Genomic DNA, 23,947 nt, shown 5'->3' with positions numbered 1-23,947 from the left:
TTCTTGAAGAGGTAATTGATGATATGGAAAATTGAAAATTAGGGTTTACTAGGGAAGCATATTTATAGATGAGAGAATTATAAAGATTCTTAAAGTTTGATTCTTTACTTATCATGAAAAAGTTACTTTTAAGTTTTAACCTTCTTAATATCTATCTTTTTAAAAGTACCAAATATTAGATAGTTATCTATTAAATATTTTATTATTATTTATAAATTAGGAAAATAAAAAAATATAATAATATGTATGTAATGTTTAAAATTCTTAATAAATTACGAATAATATATTAAAATAAAAAATAACACTTTCATTTTACATTTTATTCACTTCGGTAAAACAATTCATCTTCTTACATATCTCATTACATATTTTTTTTTCCAATAAACATCTATTCTCGTGACCTTGCACTTTTATTTTGGTGTATCAAATATCTGATTCATAATTTTTAATATTTATCATCGTGACCTCACACTTTGGTAAATCAATTATTTAATTTATATTTTTTAAACACTTTCAATTGTTTCCGGCCTATTATCTCTCGACAAACCACATCATAATCACATTTGATTAAAGGATTGTATTTGTTTTGTTATGTTGCAAGTTCGAACATACATAACCGTTTAAAATTTATGGGCGGGTCAACCCACAATTCGACCCAAGTATCCATTTATTCTCACATATATATTAAAATTAACTATAACTCTCGACCCGACAATCTAGACATTTTGAAAATTAAGCATCATTATATATATATTATATAGATTAGTTAGTTAAAAAGTTGAATTTATATTGTAAAAAATGTCTCGAGTTCATCAAATTTAGTGTTGAATTTAAAATATAAAATCTTATTAGTTTAGTTGGTTAAAGAGTTGTAACTGTTTTGTTATGTTGCAACTTCGAAACATACTTACATAATTTTTAATTTTATTTTTAACCGTTTTAAGTTTATGGGCAAGTCAACCCACAATCTGACCCAACTACCTATTTACACATATATATCCAAATTAACCATAATTCTCTACCTGACAATTCAAACACTTTAAAAATTAAACATCATTTTATTTATATATATATTTGATAGAAATATTTCACTTTTTGTTTATTCACTTTTTTAATTTAAAAATATTTTATATAATTTAATTGCATTATTTTATATAAATCAATTTTATTTTAATAATTTTAAAAATAATTTTAATTATTATAATAAGTATGATAAATATAACTTTGTAAAAAGGTTAAAATAAATTATTATTATTATTATTTTAAAATAATTTTAAAATATATTAATTTGATTAAATTTAAAATATGAAAGTGACGTATTTCATAAAGTCTTATGTTATTTTTAATAAAAAAAACTTTTAATGAAAAACTATTTTAAATTTTGATGAGATATCAACCTACAAACTAATAATCTGACTCGTTTATTCACAAAACATGTTATACGTTGTGGTGCGAAAATTTGTGATTTGTAATTTTTTCTAAATAAAGGTGCATGTATAATAATAAAATAATTGTTTAAGTACAACGAAAAAGTATGACAGGGAAAAAAAATAAACGATATTCAATAAGTTACCGAGCTGTAAATTCTCGAGAAAAACAATTAACTCACCGATAGACTCTACTGATTTTTCTACATGAATCTCATAAAACGTCATAATAAAAACATTATGAATGATACGCATCAGACGACTACGATCATTGAAAGTTCGACGATTTCTCTTTAATTATATAGTCCACCAAAAAATAATTGGGATGGTAACACAATATGTAGATTTGTCATATCAGTCACCTCAATCCAAACTTTTCAGCAACTACCCAAAAACTTGGGCATCACCTAATAAATCCTAGTATTACTCTACAAAAGAGTACAAATACTAGTCACCTCTCAACACTGCAAAAGTAAGTGAGTTGTTGATTCAACCTATTATTGACATAAACGACAACGATTAACCATAAGATAACTTTTTTAATGCACATATCATCCATAAGAATTTCACCGTGAATAACGTTTCATCCAAAAAAAGAGATCTTAGATGAAATCTTTGACTCCCAAAATTTCTCCCAACAAAAATTATATGAAATCATCTTAGCAAACAATTTGTAGCAATGCCCCACATAGAAACTTTTTATATTTTGTCAACGCATAACATCTTGTTCAGACGAGGACACTTGTTTGCATCCTACCAAAAGTAAAACTCTATTATGGGACGAAGTCTCCATAATGTTTAATCAACTACTATATATAATTCGACTAGCGAAACCAATAGATCGATGATCAAACATGTCCTTGTTAGTAATATTGTCTTAAAATAATATATATATATATATGTATATATATATATATATATATATATATGTATATATATATATATAAATGATGCTACAAAGAAATTAAACAATTTTACATAAAAACGAAATCACCATAATACAATGTTGATTCGACGCATGTGCTTAATATATTTCCCTTAAAACAGTTTTATCGTCTCCCCTTGTCTTGAAACTTATCACATATGGTTGTTTCCTAAGATATAACAAATTAAATCTAGTAATACTCAGCACTGGAATCACTGCGCAGCGAACTTGACAAAGTACCTGAATCAATCATCGATTTTTAACAAAAATACAATGAGTCATGAACTCGAAGAACACTTAGTTGAGTGAAAAACACGAAGAACACTCAATTGAGTGAAAAACTCAAAAACACTCAAGTAAACAAAAAAAAAACTTTCAAATTCTTGAGAGATAATAAAATGAGTGAATAAGAGATATATGAAGTGTTTCAACATGATGAGATATATAGCTAGAAATTAAATTATCAAAATAAATCAATTTATCAATCAAACTATTGATAATTCATCTAACGGTTGTCATTCATAGACTCTTGGCATTTCTAAACTCTTAATATTCAATCTTATCTATTGGTATTCGATCTTATCAATTGATATTCGATCTTATCCATTAACACCAAAGTTTCACATTTGAAAACATTCAATTTTATCCACTGGTATTCAATCTTATCCATTAGTATTCGATCTTATCCATTAACATTAAATTTCACCAAAATTTAACATTTGAATTTGGTTGAATTTATATTTTTTTGGATTAAATTACATTTAATTTATTTATTCAAATTCCCATTTCCATTTAATTAAAGTAATTAGTTTAAAATTTCATATGTCCTTAAGTGTGACATTTCTAGATATAACAATTGAAGCAAGTTCAATATATGTCGTAAATAGACTTTTAACACTAAACCAAATGTGATCCCAAAAATTAATCGAAGAACCATCCCTACAATGAATCTAAACTACTTACGAAATTTTTTCACATAGAATAAATATCCCTCCAAATGCTACACCCTACTAGATAATTAGACATTTTGGTGAATTAACCAGACCAATCATGACCATACTTACATCTAATTATCGAAGTCCAAAGACTATTCGGCTCCGTTGCAAATTTAGTACACCAATTTGATAGAAGAGCCTTATTAAAATAAATAAGATCTTGAATATCCAGACCTCCTTGATCTTTAACTTTATCACAACTAACTAGATGATAAAACGATAAGTTTGAAGATCTCATAGAAATTTCCACATTAATTATTCTCTCCATTTTCACCGACACTCTTGGGGAGAATGAATAACGACATATATATATGAACATATATATGACAACACACTCTTAATGGGAATTAATCGACCCCCTTTCAGATTATTTTATTTTTCTTCTAGTATATATATCTTTAATAATTTTCTAATAGAGTACAAATTTATGGTTATTTTTCTTTAATAACTTATAAATTTGTGTTAAATTTTAGTTAATTCGTTATTATTGAGAACTTAAGAGCCCAATAATCTATTGGGCAATATAGTTGGATTCTATTTTCACACATTTTTTTAAGCAATTTTTATCATTTTTAATACAGAATCATTTAAAATATATATAATAATGTTTTTTTAATAAAGAAAGAGAATAGGGAATATTTTAATTAATAATATAAATAATGTAATTAATAAAATAATTTATAATTAAATGATAAATTATTTGAAATTAAACTGAAACAAGACAATTAATATAATTTGTTAGTCTTAAAATTATACTATTCTAAAAGGATTAATTAATTGATTTAGATAAATTTATGATTTTAAATTTTAAATTTAAAGATTTTACTATATTAAAAATTAGTTTGATTCTACTATTTTATATCATTTATAGAGATAAAGTGATTTTATATTTTTAAATTTGATTTTTTTTTAAATAAATGAATTCATATAAATGAATGTATAACTATAACTTAATTTTAGTGTTATAAATAAATGCATACTATGGCCCATTTGGAGAAAAAGCACATTGTCCATAAGTTAATGTAGAAACACTTTTAGGCCTTTTACATATTGAACTTCATGGTACTACATCAAAGCCTTATATTAAGTCATAATATCTCTGGCCTTTTACATTATTGAGAATATGATTAATTTAAAGAGCATTTCATTACAATTTTTTTCTAAAAAATTACATAAAATTTGTATTTACAAATTAATTAAACCAAGTACAAATCAAACAAAATCATCATATATGAGGCGTGTTCTTAAGCATACTTCCTAGTCCCGATTAAACATTTTCATTCGTGTTTATCTTATGGGAATATGTATTATTGGGCCACAAATCAGTATTGTGTGAAACTATACTAAGAACAATCAACGATATCTCAAAATGACTAGATTCTTGTATGTCGAAGATGAATCTCCTGAGAAAGTTGTACTAAATAATAAGCCTTTTGAATCCTTTTCTAACATAGAAAATGAAAACAAACAGTCCTTTAATACAATTCATTTGATAGCAAGTAAAAAATGCCCATTCAATTTGACTCAGGTTGAATACATTTGAATGACAATAACTATTGCAGCATGCATATTAATTGCACATGGTAAAGAAAGAAAATATTAGAAAAATTAGGCCAATTTAATGCATGATCAATTCAATACCAAACTTGCACATTAATGCAATACAAGTCATGTTTGAATTCAAAATAAATCACTTCATTGGGTGATTTGATAAACATTACTAATTATTTACTAATGATGACATACCCAATAGATTTATTCTTATAAAAATCATCGACTTATTTTAGAGATGACAATGAGTATCCGTAAACTAGTGGGAAAAGGGTTATTAGCGACCAATATCAGCGAGACGTCGTTGCTAATATAACTTATCAGCGACAGCGACCAAAGAGCCGTCGTTGATAAAAATTATCAAGGACAACAAAGTAACTTCGTCTCTGATACTATATTTTATCAGCGACGACATTATGCTATCGCCGTCACTGATAATTATTATCAGGGATGACAAAGTGACACCGTCACTGATAATTATTATCAGGGACGACAAAGTAACACCGTCCCTGATGCTATATATTATCAGCGACGACGTATTGTTATCGTCACTGATAATATATAATCAAGGACGACAAAGTAACGTCGTCCTTGATAATTATCAGCGACGACAAAGTAACGTTGTCCCTGTTAAGCTATAATATGAGCATGACAAAATAACGCCGTCTTTGATAATAATTTAGGTTTTTTTGCCACATATTTGGAACGTTTATCAGCGACGACATTATGCTATTGTTGCCGTTGATATTCTTTCAGCGACGATACGCGACTATATAGTCGCTGATAGTCTATTAAATAACAAGTTTTTTCTTTTATCTTTCTTCTTTCTTTTTCTTTCCTTCCCTCTCTCTTCTCCTTTATCGAATGTGTATCTTCTCTCGCGCCTAAATACAAATTCTCTTCACAAAACCTACAACCAAGTTTCTATATGCGGATTTACCACGGGAGAGAAGAAGGGAGGCAAAGGAGGAGGAGCGGAGGCTTCGTAAAAAGGAATTCTCAATTGCTTCATTTGTCTGCCTTCAAGAAGATTATTCAAGTATCTATCTTCCTTCACTACAAACTTAATGCATTTTCGATAACAAACATGACGACGAGGCTGAAATTCCTAATTTCTCTCTGTTTTCTATATTTCAATCCATCTGTTCTTGAAATTCCTTCAAGCTTTGGAGAAAATTGGAGAAAGGCAAATATGAGATTTTGGACAACTTGGTTCGATTCAGTTTTGGAGTTGAAGACTTTGAGGACTTGAAACCGACATCCTTCGGGCTTTGGTGAAAATATAATGCGTTATGTTCTGTATTTATTTCAATTTGTTTCCTTTAGGGTTGTTTTGAGTTAGGAGGAGACTTTGTTCATTTTTTCTATGTTTTGGTCTGTGTTATGTCTTCTTCTTCAAATAATGACTATTTTGCTTTTCTTTTCTTTTTCTATTTCAAAGTTTGATGTGTGTGTTTGAAGATTGATTGTTTGTTTAACAAAATTCTTTGTTTTACTTTATTAATTATGCTACAGTCTTAAGTCTCAACTGAAATGCTTCTGGATTTGTAGATGGAGGTATCTATTTTGTTTTAAAACTCAAACTGTAGACATAATATAAAGGTAGACCAAAAAAATGGGCCAAAACCCCAAGGATTATCAGCGACGGCGAATGGGATCTTTTGTTGCCGTCGTTAAAATTTATTGTCTTTTAGGAACGATGTTTTAAGCGATGATATTATTCGTCGTCCCTAATATTTATTAGCGACGATATTAAGGCTATTAGAGACGGTTTCCACTGTCGCTGATGATGCATTTTCCACTAGTGATATCTAATACTTCATGAATACCCGATCAAAGTATTTAAAACTAGATTCGGGATTGGGGTATGGCATGGGGAGAGGAGAAGGTACTTGATCGAATTCAAGGTCGGATATGAGAAGTATAAGAACCCAAATTCGATTATATTAATATTAAAAATAAAATGTGATTTTTTATTATTAAAATTTAATGTGATCTTTCATACATATATCTGGATAAACATCACAATAAATTAATACATAATTTATTTTATTTTTATTCTCACTTCATCCAACTTTTTAAACTTTTAATGTTCTCAATATTATTTATTTCTCCTGAGTCATTATTCTAACTTTTTAATAGTAAAACACTATTTTTTTCTCATTCTCCGTATTCCATCTTTACTTTTAAGTTTATTCTTCAACCTTCATTATAATTTTTTGATATGTCTTTTATCTTCTTCAACCTCTTTCAATGTATGTTTCTTCTTCTTAAGTCTATAATATTTAGATATTTAATAGGTAATGGAGTAACGTACCCATCGATCAGAAATCAAATGTCCGACGAATCGAGGATGAAGATAAAATAGAGATATCAATTGAGTCATTATCGGGTAATAAAATAAAAATCGAGTTTATGGACGAGTATTTCACTAAATGAATGGTTAGAATAACCAATACCATCTCTGTACTTACTCTAAATTCAAACATGTTTCTCTTAACATAGATTTGTTGATCTCTTGTTGCATTGATATTATTTGAAAATAACAAATGATTAAGAGTTCTTAATTTGTTTTTAAAATTTTTTAAGAAGTTATCAAAATCTCATAACTATAATGTTTTATTTTAATTTAGGTATTCTCAATAAGAGTCAAAACTTAGACAATTGATTTGTAGATAAAAAACTATTCTAAATTTGGATATCTAAGATAATCACTTTGATGAATATATGAGTTTTAAGTAAGAAATGATTATGTTTAAATCTAAACATCAATTCAATTATTTTGAGAAGGTTAAATTTGATTGAATGGTGAAGTGAAAAAGAAATGAAAAAATGAAAGAAAAAAAAAAGGCTGAGGTAAAATAAAGTCGTATAGGCATTGATGAAAATGCTGTAGAGATAGTACTGATGACAATAGTCTAATGAATTCCAGTTTTGAAATAAAAACAAAAGAGTAGACAGAAGAATATTTTACTATCTTACCAAAATTGTTTTTGACCAGGCAACTGCCATTCAAACAGTTCTTCTCCGTACATATTTTGATTCTACAATTTGACACTTTTCAGCCAGGCTCTTGTGTTTCTGTCCTTTCTCTCATCCCCCCTTTACCTTTCTTCCTAACTATTTGGTTCAAATTCAACTAGTTTGGTTACCCATTTGTTTTTTCCTAATCAGATTACCAATTTTCCATTACACTTGTCCATCTTTCTCCCTTTCTCTATTTCCTTTTAATTGTGCTTGGAGGAGAGTACTAAAAATGTATGAAAAATGAAATCTTGATTATCATTTGAAATGAATGAATGAATGAAAGTAACTGGAAATTTATTGATCATGTCATATTATTAAATGGTTATTGTTAAGTTTTAGTTGATACATTTGCCCGAGTTTAGGTTTTGGTCAAATTGTCCCAATTCTGATACTTGAGATGGCAATCTATTATGATTCATTTTTTAGGAGTACAACTCATCATTTTACTATGTTACACCCATGTTATGAATTTCGTTTTTATTTATGTCATATTTAACATTTTTTTAAATTAATGAAGAACTAGCATGACACCTCACTACCATGGTTCGCCACTTAAACTCAAAGCGCTTCCATATGGAATCAAACCCGTAACATTTTAATCTTTTAAGCCGACTCTTACTATTGGGCTACCTTGATGTGATACATGTTATATTTAGCATATATATATATATATTATTCAAAAGTCATGTTAATGAGATTTGATTTTCGTTAAGAATCTATTAAATTGAATGTAGATTATACTAGTTTCTTTAATTCAAAAATTAAAATGACTTGATTGAATTCTAATAGTGATGAGTGGTGTGGAAATTAACATCTTTTTAACACCCTACAAAGTTATAATAAGGGAAATGTGAGACAAACCGTGAACATGTCACTGCCTCGACGGTGAGAAGATCGATCTCAATTAGGTCTTAAATATATGAATTACTTAGTTAGAGTTCAAGTTTTTAGAAATACTCGTTATCTCATATAAATCATTATCAGTATGATATACTAAAAAAAATTATTTCTGAAAAAATTATTAAACACAAATGTTTAAGTACAAAATTATTTTAACTTTAAGTGTAGCACAAATGTATTCTAAATTTCTAACTTTGTGTTTGACTAGTTGACTTACTTTATATAATTAACAACCTTTATCATAATTTTTATTTAGATATTTTTCCGATCGCCAAAGTTAATTATAGGACCATAATGTTATCATTAAAGTAACAAGATTTAAAAAAAATAGAAAGCCTATTTTATAAAGTTAGTTAAGAAATAATAAAAAACATAATTGAAACTAAATACATAAAGGAGAAAAAATTTGGAAAAAAAAAGTGAAAAGCTTGGGTAGGTAAGTTACAAGTTTGGACTCATTAAGAGATTGTTTGATTTTTTTTCTTAATAAAAATACAAATATCACATTTTATTTTACCTTTAATCATTCCATCATTTACATTATTAATTAAAAATACTGAAATAATTTTATTTTATTTTATAAATTTTAAGTAAAAAAATTATAATAATTCAACTAATTAGGACTTGTTTGAGGAAAGACTTTTTTGGGTTTTTTAATTGGGTTTTATCCTAAAAATTTTTACGTGATAAAAATTAGGAAAAAACTGGGTTTTTAAAATTAGAAGACTAATTTATCTTTTGACTTTAGAGGATATGGTGTAGGTAAGAGAATGATGGTTTAGAGAGAGAGGATAAAATTAGAGGGTAATTTTGGTATTTATATGATAAAATTATTTGATTTGATGGTTGATAAAATATTTGAGTTTTGGGATAAAAACTAGGTTTTATCCCAAAAACCCTTTCATCACGAGGCCTAAAAGTTCAAGCTAAAATATTTTTTCTACAAATACCCAATAAAATCCCAAATAACACAACATCAAACAAGCTCTAAGATGGGCAATTATGTATGACTCCACATATAGAGGAATCTCATGCAACAGTTTCAAAGTACAAAAACCAGGCAATAGTACTCAATTATAAAAACTTTGAATGGATCAAAACAAAATAATAATGCATTTTTGTTTAAATGAAAATTACAAGTATTTGATTTATATTATTTTTTCAAAGTGAGATATTATAATATTTTGACATTGGCAAAAACTTGGTTTAGAAAAAAGGTAAAATTTAAATTAATGATAAGAAAATATGAAACCTTAAAAACATTGTTCAATCTCAGGTTTTGACTCTCATTTGAACACAAAATTTAGTTAAAAAAAATGTATGATGCTTCTTTTAACACTATCATTCACCCCTTAAACAGCTTTATATGCAATAATTTTTTCAATCATAAAATATATCATACATTTTCCCTTTATTATTATTAAATGTTTTTTATTGGATGAAACACTTTGCATGAGAGTGTTCTTACCAACAGCCAATATAGATGAAATTGAACAATAACAAGTAATGGTTTTCCATCTTGGTCATTTTTACCGATTAATCATTAGACTTAGAGATATAGAAGAATCTTGACAAAAAAAAAAAGCTCAATCGACTCGTGTGATAGTGAACATTTTAATGGCATGGTAGATTTGTTGGAGGACCTTGTAGATACATATACCATGTTGTATGGGAAAATAATGGTTTTGTTTAGACAACTTTTTAGATAAATTTTTTTAGCATAGACCGTTTTATAGTAACGACGGTTTTATAAGGTTATTGATACATCGCCAAAACTATACAACCAAGTGAACAACAAAACAAAAAACAAATGAGTAATCAAGGAGATTAGTAAAAAGTTTTCTTTCTAAGTCACTAGAAATTAAACCCTATAGAATCTTAACTAATTCAAAACTGTAAAATAGCTAATCTTAACTAGAATGATGATGATGGATAAAAGTCTTGTGATACTTTTCAAGGAAGATAGTATACTAAATGACATAGAAATAGAGTGAAAGATTTTTATCTTATTTTGGACTATTGTTCACCACATGATTTCAATATATAATTAATAGTTTAAAATGCTCACACTAATTAATTCTTCATTCAAATAAAAATGGAAAGAATGTGAGAGTTCCACACTACCTCCTATGGAAATATATATATATTTGAGAATCACCTAAGTGACATTTTTGAAAACTAGTGAACTTTTTAAATTTTCACTTATAGACACACCATGACTATCCTTTTCGTGTGGCCGAAACAAATCAGATAAAAAAAATTAAGTTTTTACCCTAGTTGTCACAAGTTTAATCAAAATACAACAATAAACATAAAAAGACAAAATCAATATAAAGACAATAAAAAAACTAACTCAATATGAATTTAAATATCCTTATTCTTACCATACATGTTTTAAAGCCTAATTGAAGCTCGATGCATGTGCATCTTTCATTGTTTTCAATCTTTTTAACTCTTTTCTGTTATAAATACTTTCTTTAACCCTTTTTATAGTTATTTTGCAATTTCTCAACCATAGCTACACATATATTAATTTATAAAGAAACAAAGGAAAAACAATTTTATTTAATAAAGTTCCACTGTTTTAACTATTGCCATGTTCATGATTGAAGGGTGTGATGACTCAACAATAATACAGCTGGATGATTGGATGCATAAAGCTACCAGCTATGTTTCCCAAACATTAGGGTTTTTGTACTTTGTAGGTTTTCTCCCTCTCTCTTTCCCGTCTATCTAAATTTGTGTTCCTTTGTGAGCCTCAGCCATTGCCAAACTCATGCTTCAAACTTCTGCATTCAAATCCAATTTGCCAGTCCCTCTCTAGATTTCCTTGTCCCCCTCCTCCCCCTTCTCTTATATTATAATACCATCACATTAACAAACCTCTTCTTCTCACCTCCCAAACCCTAATTCTTGTCTAAAGATAATTAATGAACTTAAGGAGCTCTCTTCAGTCCAGTCCAAGGAAATTCTAGAGCCGATAAAGCAGCTGCTGACTCGTTCATACAAAAACTCATCGAATCGAAATGAATGGTGGTGTTTTTGATTGAACGAAGCAGGAGCTGCTATCGCTCTTGTTCCCATGTCTTGGACTGAAGGGAGCTCCCTATATATATATATTTGTCTATACTTAATTAAGTTTTCTTGACCATATAATTAATTAGAAAACTCACTGTTAATTATGGATTCTTTGATTGTTTGATATGCAGCCATTATGAAGAATGAGATATTATTGAAGTTGATGAGTCTCGGGTGGTGTCATTGAAGGGATCGATGTACTTGCATGGAGCATTAATATTAAAGAAGTTAATTATTGAAAAGAAATTAAATGATGCTCATATGTATTGTTTGTATGTAAATGATTATTTTGTTTAGGGTTATTTTAATTTTTTTAAATAATGTGATGACTGATCAGTTTTAGAGGCAAATAATTAAGTCTTTAGTTTGGCCAAGAGTTTGGCAAACATTATTATGTTTTCTTAATAAAAAGAAGAAGAAAAGGGAAAGTGGAGAGATTAAAGTTGCTAATTATAACTTGGCAATTAAAGGAAGAAAGAAAAGTACTTTGCTGTTGTGATTTGATTAATACCTTCCTCCCTCCATGTTAACTTAACTTACATATTAACAAAAAAAATCTGTTTTTTCAAGAATATAACTTATCTCATTTTTTCAAGATAATGCAAAAATTGTGTTATAAAAATCAAAATGACACACAAAACAAGTAATATTTGGGAGGTTATGAAGGCATAAGGGCTTAACTTTCCTGAAAAATAAATCCTGATAAATGAGTAATTAATACATAATTAAGTTGTCATAATTAAACAATCTTTTCAAATACTTGTACATTAATATTTTTTCATTTTTTAAGATCTAGCATTATTCTTCTACACCAAATTATGATGTTAATTTAAATTGTTTTAATAAAATTAAATTTAAAATTAATGAGAATTGATCAACCTATGATCTTTAATATTTTAAATAAATTTTGTGTAGTATGTGAATATACATTTGAATTTCAATTACAAACCAGTACAAACAACAAGAAGAAACTATAAAAAAAAGATAAAAGATAAATATAAATAAATAATAATCATATTAAGAGTTTCTACTAATCATCCTCTAATAATAAAAATAACATTTTATAATTTTTCTCCTTACTTTCATTTTGAGTAACTTGTAAATATTATAGTAGTAACTTATGTTGTAATTGTGACATATATTAACGAAAAAATGTTCAACAAAATAAGTTTTTTTTTTCCAAAATATAATAAGAATAAAGTCAAAGTATTGGGTGACCCTTCAATACTCCGATCATTTATTTTTAACACTAAATTATTTTTTAAACAAATCGCACCTCAAACTTTCATAAAACATTATCTGAAAGTTCTGTCAAAATTTTTTTTCTATAAACATAACAACTCTAACTAAAAGCCCTCAAAACTATTCTGACCGTTAACTTTTGGCCTTCCAAATATTTTGAACGTTGACTTTTAACACTTAAATTATTTGTTACACTAATCGCCCTAAAATTCTCAAATGTTCACTTGTGATTCTCTTAAATATTGTTACGGAGGATATGTAATCTATTTTACAAATAGAATATGTAATTTATATCATTTTATGATTAAATTTGTAGATAATTTGCTCTATTATAATCTATCAATATTTTTTTTTCTTTATAGAATAATGTCAAATAATTAGATGAAAAAGTGAATGTTATCTAACATTACAACATCATTCTAGACTAATTAATAATCATTTAAATCCTAAAAGAAAATAAACGTGTCAATTGGAGCACATTTATAGTCACAACGTAAAAGAACATGTTCTTGTAAATCTCAATAATCTTGCGAGAGTCTAATAAAAGTACCGAAAATATCAGTAATCATCTTTGATACATTTTGTTAAAAAGAAAACAAAAATCATTTTTAACACACTATAATTAAAAACACAAAGAGCAGTAAATATATATATATATATATATAAATATATATATATATATATATATATTATATTATATATACTATATATATATATATATTATATTAAAAAGACAAAAACAAAATCTGCTTTTACCATTTACAACATTCATATACTAAGCTCTAAAATAGTTTTTTTGGTTCTATGCTTTTGACTAGTCACATTTGTTAGACTCCATTCTACACTACTGATGGTTGAAACTTTATGAGATATTTTTGTTGTCGCCTCCAATAAATAGTTAGAAGTCATACAACATTCATATAACTTGATGCATTACACAAATTAGACAAATCTACTTACATATTGGTTATTGCCCTCTTAATGTCTCATTCCTTTCTTTGCATCTTGCAAATTTTAGCATTGTGGCAATATATTTTTATCATTGATAGAGTTTAAGACGTGATTGTAAATAGTGATGAATAATTTTATTTTTTTAACATTTGTTAACACATTAATGCACTTTTAGGTCATGTTATTTTAAATCAACTACATCATGACATCATGGTAATCCTAATAGCTCCCACAATCCACAAGTAAATATTGTTTTTTCCTAACATCAACATCAAACTGAAGTGCACTAGGCCCCTAACCAGCTGATAGTCGTCCACACCATTATAGATTGACCTCCACATAAAAGATTCTTTTATCATTTTATCATTTATCATTTCTACATTCTATATATCTTTTTTTCACTCCATTCTTTCAAAAAAAATTCTCTAATACCTTCCCTAAAAAATACTAATTTATCCCTTATCTCAAGTATACGAGAATTGAAAGACTCACATATTGCCTACGAGCATATCACATTTAATATTAGGTTTAAAGAAAGCTTTACACCAATATGATTGATGATGGACAGTGGTGGAACAAAACCGGTGCCACCGACTAACTCCTGGACTAATTAGTAGTAAGATAGAAAGAATATAATATGTTTTAAATAGATAGAATTGTTACGGATATAATTGCACTATATAATATAATTAGTAACTTATTTGGCTATTTTTAAATGTCAATTATAAAATATAATTAATGTAATTGGTAAAGTAACAGCAATAGAGTGAGAAAAGATTGAACTGAAGAGGCGAAGGAGTATCCCATATTTGTTGCACACCTGCACTTGCATTTAGGGTTTTCAATTTCTAAGAGGTGAAGAAGAGAACTAGAGTCCAATCCCGGAACTCTAAGTTGCAAAATGTAAGGGTCATCGACCGTCGCGGAAGAAGGCAAACCCTTGTTCGTTGTTCGGCTGTCCCAAAAGAAAATAAAAAGTTTCTATTAATTGAAGGTATTTTCGAATTTTAATATTTTAATTTTCATAAATTACTTCAACTTTCAAACTAATGCTCCACATTTATGATTCATGTATCTATAGACTAAGATTTGTGAAGAAGTCTTTTAATTTTATTCAAACTCCCTATTTCAGACTTTAGCCCCAAAATTTGTTTCTTTGTCATAAAAGCCTAAAACATATTTTCGATACCTATTACCTCTAATTTCTAATTCCAATATTTAAAATATGTGTTTAATTCATAAATACTAGAGGTGTTAAGGTTACATAAATTTGGATAAAAACTGACTTCTTATTTAATTATTGTGTTTATTTTCTTGTAATATACTAATATTAGTTATGGAGAAGTATTTAAAACGAAGTGTTGATTCTTGTAAAAGTGTTAATGAAGAAATTAGTAAAAAAACATTATTGCGGTTAATTCAACCCAGGTGATGTTATTAGTGATCCAGGCTACACAAACTAATTAATGAATTTGATATTTCTATTAGAGATCAAGTTCGATGAGAGTATTTGATTAGAGGACCTTGTCAAATATTTGGTCATATCTATCCTCGAAAACAATTTGGTAAAGTGTGTAAGAGTTTTTAAGATGTTTGGTTTACAATTTTTTTATGGTTAAAGTATAGCATATCAAAAGATGATGCCTTTTATTTTTGGGTTATCTTTGTACAAACTCTCATAGAGGATGTCGAATTAAAGATGAGGCAATTACTAATTTAGGAATAAAAAATCGGAGAAAAGAGATTGAAATATTAAATACATGTTGGTGGTGTAGCTAGAGTTCATGATGACGTAAGAACACAACTCGAGGCTTTTCAAAATTAACGACAAAGTGTTTCACATTTTCTACAAGCACATGAGCACGTAATGGAGGTTGTATCGTACTCGATTAACGATAACCTTAGATGTTACACATTTCTTTTGATGCAATGTTTTCTTTTCGGGACATGACGAGTCATTGAACTCTTTAAATAAAGGTAATTAACTTTCTTGAATTGATTAAGTGGTATAATCACAGAAATGATGAGGTTTTCAAGACAATGAGTGATAATACCCCTAAAAACAATCAAATGAAGTCTCCAAAAATTCAAAAAGAAGTAACACGGGCTTGTGCTACTAAAGTCACAAATGTAATTCTCAAAGATATAGTAGACAATGTATTTTCTCTTATGGTTGATGAGTGTTGAGATAATTCAGTCAAAGAGAAAATAAGAGGAAATGTGAGTTGTTTTAAGATATGTGAAAAATATGAATGTGTCATTGAAAGATTTCTTGTTTGACACTTCTGTTACTTCCTTGAATAAGACAATTGATGCATTATTTGTAAAACATAAATCATTATCAAGATTGAGGGGTCAAGGATATGATGGGGCCTCAAATATGCGAGGTGAGTATAATGGATTGAAGGCTCTCATATTGAAGAAAAATTCATCTGCAAGATATCTCAATTGTTTTTCTCATCAACTTCAAGTTGTTGTTGTAGCATTTGCTAAAATTAATTGAATTTTGAGCTATTTTTTTCAGTATATTACTATGATTGTGAATATTACTGGTGCTTCATGTAAAAGATAAGATAAATTTAGATCAGTTGATTATGATAACTTTAGAAGGTTTGTAGAAAGGGGATATTGTTAGTGGTAAAGGAAAGAATCAAGAAATTAGTTTAAAACAATCAGGGGATACTCGTTGAGTTACATTATATGACTATTGTCCGTTTGATATTTTCGTGGAATTAATTCTGTTTTAAAGTGCTTAAAAATGTGCATTATGATGGTATTAATGACGATAGTAGTGGAATGACTGACAGTTTAATTGATAAGATAGAGAGTTATGAATTTGTGTTTGTGATGCATTTAATGAAATATTTATTGGGGATCACAAATGAATTGTCGCTTATTTTACAACATAATGATTAAAACATGGTATTGGCTATCAGTTTGATCAATACAATAAAAATTAGGTTACAAGAATTTAGGGAGGAAAGGATGGGAAAAATATTTGGACGCCGATAACACATTTTGTAGCAATCGTATGATCCAAGTACCCAATATGGAAGAAAATACAAAAATTTGTGGTTGTAACAGGATTAATGGGCAAATGATTACTAATTTTTATCACAATCGTGTTAAATTTTTTGTGAGGTATTTATTCTACATATTTTATTAAATTTTAGTGTTTCTTTAAGATATTGCTTTCTAATAGAATTTCTTAATCACTTTATTATTATTATTATTATTATTTATTATTATAGGTTCTTGATATGATAATTCAAAAGATGAATAATCGTTTTCAGAATCAAATACGAATGTGCTTTTAGATCCAAATGACTCTTTTTCTCAAGTTGATTGATGAACTTTAATTTGTTTGAAGAATTTTTCATCAATTGACCGTATAATATTTGAGAACGAGCTTGAGACATACATTAAAAATGTACGAAATTAATTTTCAATGATGGGAGATTTGAGGAGTCTTGCTAGAAAGATGGTTGAAACTAGGAAGAATGCAGTTTTTTCATTAGTATATCGTTTGATTGAGTTGACATTGATTTTACCAGTTACTAGCTTCTGTTCAAAGGGTCTTTTCTGCGATGAAAATTATCAAAACTAATTTACATAATAGGATGGAGGATGAGTGGATGATTGACAGTTTGATAGTATACATCGAGAATGAGATTTTTGCTACAATTGAAAATGAACAAATTTTACAACATTGTCAACAAATCAACAATCATAGGACACAATTGTCTCATCTTGTTTGTACATTCCCAACTTAGTGCTATTGATAGTAGTTTAAGTGTAAAAAAATAATAATTCTATTGATATGTACCTAATTTTATATTTTGTTATCGTTACTTTTTGTGTTATTTTTTATATAATTAAAATATATATATATTATAAAATTTAAGTATTTTTTAGCCCATGTTGAAATTTGATATTGGTTCCGCCACTGATGATGGGCATTAGTCACCCACTTGAAGGTCGCATCATCATAATGTTTACATTGCCTTGTTGTGCACCTTCACATTCACACTTCCAACAATTGTCCATAACATTTGTATCAACTCTTTCTATGGATGTATTTTTTTTTTTTTTTGAAATTTCTATACAAATGTTGAACACAAAATCTATGTTCATCATTTGGTAATACCTTGAATAGGGCTTTGCTCAGTCCCTAATATATTCAAGTGTATTAATATACTTACATAATGTGCACATAAAATAGTAATAATCTTAAGCGTATTGGTTTTTTAGCTTTTGTTGATATGATATGAATAATAGAAATAGTTATTTATTTTAGATCATTTGTTAGAAACTCCATAAACCATTTCTATTGTAATATTGCCTCACTTTCACAACTACCCAAACTATTGTCCACCATCCATTTTTAGGATAACCCCAATACAGTCAACAATTGGCCTGGATATAGACCGTTTATATCATGACATCCATCCAATCTTATGATGAGATGACAATATATAGATACCTCATTCATGAGCCTAAACAACAATATAGGCGCATGAATCTAAAGTTTCCATTTTCATTTCAAAAATAAGTGAACTCAACCTACATAGTTGAGTTTGGGCGAGTTCGTCTAATTTCTTCAAAATAATTTCACACTAGTTTGTATTGATCAGTTGTATTTCCTTTTATACTATTCACTACTATAGTTTTGGTTATGTATGCTACAACTTTACTTATGGTGGAGTTATAGTCTTCGTCCACTGTATGTCTTAATTCCTTAATTGGAATTTTAGGATTTGCCCTGATTCTCTCCTCAGTCAATCTTCTCTTGTATACGGTATACCCAGTACATATACAAATATTCATAACATCAACATCGTTTATAATATTTCATGGGTTACATTTCAAAGGATCACATGACTCCACATACACGAAAACAAAATTTTATTTTTGTCATACCCTAGTTCTTTAATCATTGTCTTAATCTCTTGGAAAGATAATTTATCAATAACATAGTAATCAATATAATCAACATCACCACCAACGTTTAATCCCTCGTCTCTTCTTCCTCCATGATAAAGTTAAATGCTGAAAAATTTAGACTTAAGAATATATGCCCATTAAAATAGTACAAGAGTTAGAAAAATATGTGAATATTGTAGAATTGATATCAATGCATATAAAATAAATAATAATTTAAATAATATATATCACTTTATACCAATATATACACATTTAGCACGACTAACATTGGTAACAATATATCCAACATTTAACACAAATTTTAACCACTATCACCTCTCATAGAAATCAAGTACTTACCGTACCCTTGATTGTAATCTAAATCGTAATTTCTAGGTCTAATAACTCAATTTATTGTTATGATACTATGAACTTTATCTCTCGTCTCTCTTTACTCCTCTAGCAGACCCTTCTCTAGCACCGATCTCAAAAACTCAAACCTTTATCGCGTACATAAATTCGGTGACAACTAGAAAACTCGTGCTAGAAAAAAGAGTAAAGACGTGTAATTGAATTAAAAGCAACGATCGAAACTTAGGGATTTCTTTATTCTTTACGGATAATGATGCAAATCTATGGACAAAAGAAGAAAGATGATGTTACGCGGTCGGTCTCGAAGAAGAAATATATAAAAATTTGATTTGAAGAAAACGAGGGCTTTTAATTAGAGATGTTATGTGTAACATAAAAAATATAGAGAAGGGTTATTTGTGACCATTTCCGAAAATTTAAGGGTCATTGGTGACCTTTATGAAAATTTTAGAACGATTTCTTTTAAAAAAAATAATTCGAGGGCTAAATATAAGTGGACAGAATAATTGGAGGGTCACCTCGATAATTTATCCTAACAATAATGATAGCGTTAATAATTAAGTAGTTAACATTATTATATATATTTATTATTTTCTATCTATATACTAACGCTATGTTCGGTACAATGTATAAGACTGTATATAATGTTATTGTATATACAGTAAATTATAATATTTGTTTGGTTAGTTTGAATTTATATACAGTGATATCTAAGTATAAGTTATACCTTGAAATAGGTATAATATAGTACCTATTCAAACCAGTTATAAGAAGGTATTAAAATTTTAATTAATTTTAATATTTTTTAATCCTTTTTTAAATATTAACATTAATTTGTTTTATTAATTTTTCATTAAAGTTTAATTATTAAGTTTTATTATTTTAATTTATTTTTAAATAAACTTATTTTATCAATTTTAATATTTTTTTAAATAAACTTACTTTATCAATTGGGAAATTTGAGGAAATGACCCCAAAAAGGGGACTAATAGCCGATGATGCGGGCCACTAATTTTTATAGCGCTGGTGACCCCCAATTTTTTAATGACCATTTTACCCATGCGTCACGCACCCTCCAGATGCGTGACGCACCCTGAACCCTATAAAGATTTAATTTTTTTTCATTTTCGTTTCATTTCTCTCTCATCCATTCTTCCCTTTCTTCTCCGCCGTGAACCCTAATGGTGACGGAGAAGACTTTCTCTCTTTTTCATCGCTGAAGAACCAATCGAAGAGGCACCGTGAACCATTCCACCATATTCAATGGCCTATAGCTGCGAAGAACTTCCAACGGCGAACGACGACGACCGAAGATAAAATTTCCTCTATATTCGTTTATATTTTGTGTTGATTTCGTTTACATATGATTGTTTGTGTTGATTTCCTTTACATGTGATTGTTTGTGTGATTTCTTTTACAGAACATCATTGATTCCCTGATTCGTTGAATGCAGGTTGGTTGGTTGGATGCGTCACGCAGGGTGCGTCACGCAGGGTGCGTCACGCAGGGTGCGTCACGCAGGGTGCGTCACGCAGGATGCGTCACGCAGGATTCAACTCAAATCCCTTCCAACAATTCAGGTAACAAACAAATGTGTTTCTTGTAGAGTTAGTTAATCCATCCAGTTCGATTTGATATCTTTAGTTATCTGGAAATCTTTTATGTAGTTTCTTGATTTGGTATAACCTCTAACAGCGTCCAAGAAAGGAAATTTATTTATTTGTTTGTTTGTTTGTTTTTAGGATCCAAATAATAATAATAATTTGTTTTTGAGGTTTAATCAATTGGTTTGTTTGTTTGTTTTTATGAACAATATTACAGTCCCATCTTGTTGTAGAGAAAACAATGATATGATTATCCCATCTCCAAGATCAGAGAGTGAAATCCTTTCATCAACTCATGCTAAGGCATTCTCATATAACGAGCTAAGGAACGCCACCAGAAACTTTCGCCCTGACAGTCTTTTTGGCGAAGGTGGATTCGGTTATGTATTCAAAGGTTGGATTGATGAACAATTGTTCACTACTTCAGGCCAGGTTCTGGCATCGTTGTTGCTGTCAAGAAACTTAAACCTGAAGGCTTCCAAGGTCACAAGGAGTGGTTGGTATGTTTTTTTTTTCTTTTTTTTCAGGTTGTAATTATTTTGCTCTGTTTTTGACTTCTTCCAAGTATTATTATATACAGACGGAAGTTAACTATCTTGGCCAACTTTTTCATCCGAATCTGGTTAAGCTTATTGGGTATTGTTCAGAAGGTGATAGGTGATAAGGATAAGCTCTTGGTTTATGAGTTTTTGCCAAAAGGGAGCTTGTAGAATCATCTTTTCAAAAGTGAGTTAGTTTTCAACATATGCCAATAAAATTTTGAATTTTTTACTTTTCACTTAGAAAATTATTACTTAGAGAATGTGTTGTGTAGGATTTCAATGCAAAACTGTCGGATTTTGGGTTGGCCAAGGCAGGACCAACTGGAGATAGGACACACGTATCGACTAAAGTGATGGGTACCCACGGTTATGCAGCACCGGAATATGTTGCCACGGGTATAGATTAGAACTTTTGCAAGATTCTGTTTTTTTCTTATATATAGAATCAACTTTCATACATTATTTTTGTGATTTTGTCAATCAACAAACAGGTCGGGTTGACGACAAAAAGTGATGTGTATAGTTTTGGAGTAGTGTTACTCGAATTGCTATCTGGTCGTCTAGGTGTTGATAAGTCAAGAATGGGTGTAGAACAGAATCTAGTGGAGTGGGCTATTCCTTATTTAGGGGACAAACAAAAACTATTCAGGATTATGGACACAAAATTAGAAGGACAATATCCTCAAAAGGGAGCTTTTATGGCTGCTAACCTTGCTCTGCAGTGTCTAAAATCAGAGCCTAAAGTACGCCCAAAAATGTCACTGGTTTTAGCCACCTTAGAAGAGATCCAGTCCTTGAAAAACACATCCAAAACTCGAACTGCTAATGACTCGAAAAGTAACTTACCACCAAAAACGCATCATTGCTCGCCCATGAATACGACACATTCTGCTGCCTCTCCATTACCAGCCCACCGACAGCAGCCTCGAGTACGATGAACAAATCTTTTTTTTTTGTTAGAATTGTCTTATATGTTGTGCCAATTTGAGTTTTGCTGTAAACTCTGTACTGTGTATATATACAACACCTTTGTTATAGATTATTCTTCATTTAAGTTGGTTCAAGCATTTAATTTATTTATCTCGATCACAATCATAGTAACGATAATTGGAGAAATAGCAGAAAAGTAAATTAATTTTTTTTATTTGTTATTTGATAAGAGAAGTGTGATTGAGGTAAATCTTTGAATTTTGAACGAAATGATTTAATGGTTTAGTTTCAAGTTATAGAGGGTTAAACAAGTCTGGATAGTTACAAATAAATTGTGATTTGTGAACCAGAAGTTGTGATTTGAGGTAAATGTAATGCTTTACAATATAAAAGTTTACAAATAAATTTTAACAGAGTTCCAAGATAGTTAAATTGTTATTATTTGAAGTTAAAATTTGTAGTAGAATATCTCATTCCAACATAAAAGGCACAAACACTAAAACTGATATAAGTAGAATTCAGTACAATAATGAGTAGCAGAATTGAAGCAATCAACCTTAATAGGCAGAGGGGATCATCAACAATATATGCACAAGATTTGTCTGAAACTGAATACCCCAAAATGAACCCAAGAAAATATGTGATGTTGTTGGTAATTTACCATTCAAGAGTTCACAAAGTGTTAAAACATTTTTCAAGTTCTAATAAAATCTCAGTATCTCTATTATAGGGACAAACCACCCTACCACCTCGGAAAGAAGTAGTCTGCAGTCCAACTCTGCTCAACAACCTCCCTTACTTTCATATTGTACTCGCATTTGTTTTCACTGAACATCCTTGCAGCTTCTGAGTTGCCAAGTGAGTTTGGGTTCGGGTCACAAAGCAACGACTGCAGAAAAAATAGAACCCTTATAAGTTTGATGTAATTTTGATCAGATGCTATCCATGACTCATGTTGTTGTTAGCAATGTAACTAATTAGGTATAACTTTTTGTATTTTTTAGTGTGAGCTTGGTTTAGTTAGTTCCAACTTCAAAATCAAACAAACCCATACCTGGATGGAGGTAAGTATAGCAGTTACATCATAGATTGGGCTCCATTGATTTTGGAGAAAAACCAAACAAATATCCAACCTGCGTGACGCACCTGCGTGACGCACCTACGTGACGTACCCGTATTTCGCCGCCGGTGACATTTATCTAATCAATCTCCAATCCCTAAACCCTAACAAAACAATGCGAAAGAAATAAAGGAAGGAGGAAGAATACCAGTAGTAGCGGACATCTCCTTCGTTGGGATTCCGACGTCTTCGTCGGGGGTCGTCGTCGGAGTTCGTCGTCAGGAGTCGTCTTTTTAGAGAGAAGGAAGAGAATGGAAGAATGGGAAGTGAAGAGAGAGAACAAAAAGAAAGAACTGAGAAAAATTGTAATTTTTTTAATTATAGTAAGGGCATTGTGGACTTTTCACAATGCCCTCAGGT

General features: G+C 29.2%; 1 pseudogene; it reads left to right on the top strand.

Moving 5' to 3' along the window:
• Nucleotides 1-21,190: 21,190 nt before the first annotated feature.
• Nucleotides 21,191-22,027, top strand: LOC124936549 (annotated as a pseudogene).
• The last annotated feature ends 1,920 nt before the right edge of the window (nucleotides 22,028-23,947 follow it).

This window comes from Impatiens glandulifera, chromosome 4, assembly GCF_907164915.1.
Source record: "Impatiens glandulifera chromosome 4, dImpGla2.1, whole genome shotgun sequence".
Classification (NCBI taxonomy): Eukaryota; Viridiplantae; Streptophyta; class Magnoliopsida; order Ericales; family Balsaminaceae; genus Impatiens; species Impatiens glandulifera.
Note: the sequence above shows the minus strand (reverse complement) of the source record. Positions and strands in the feature narration are given on the sequence as shown.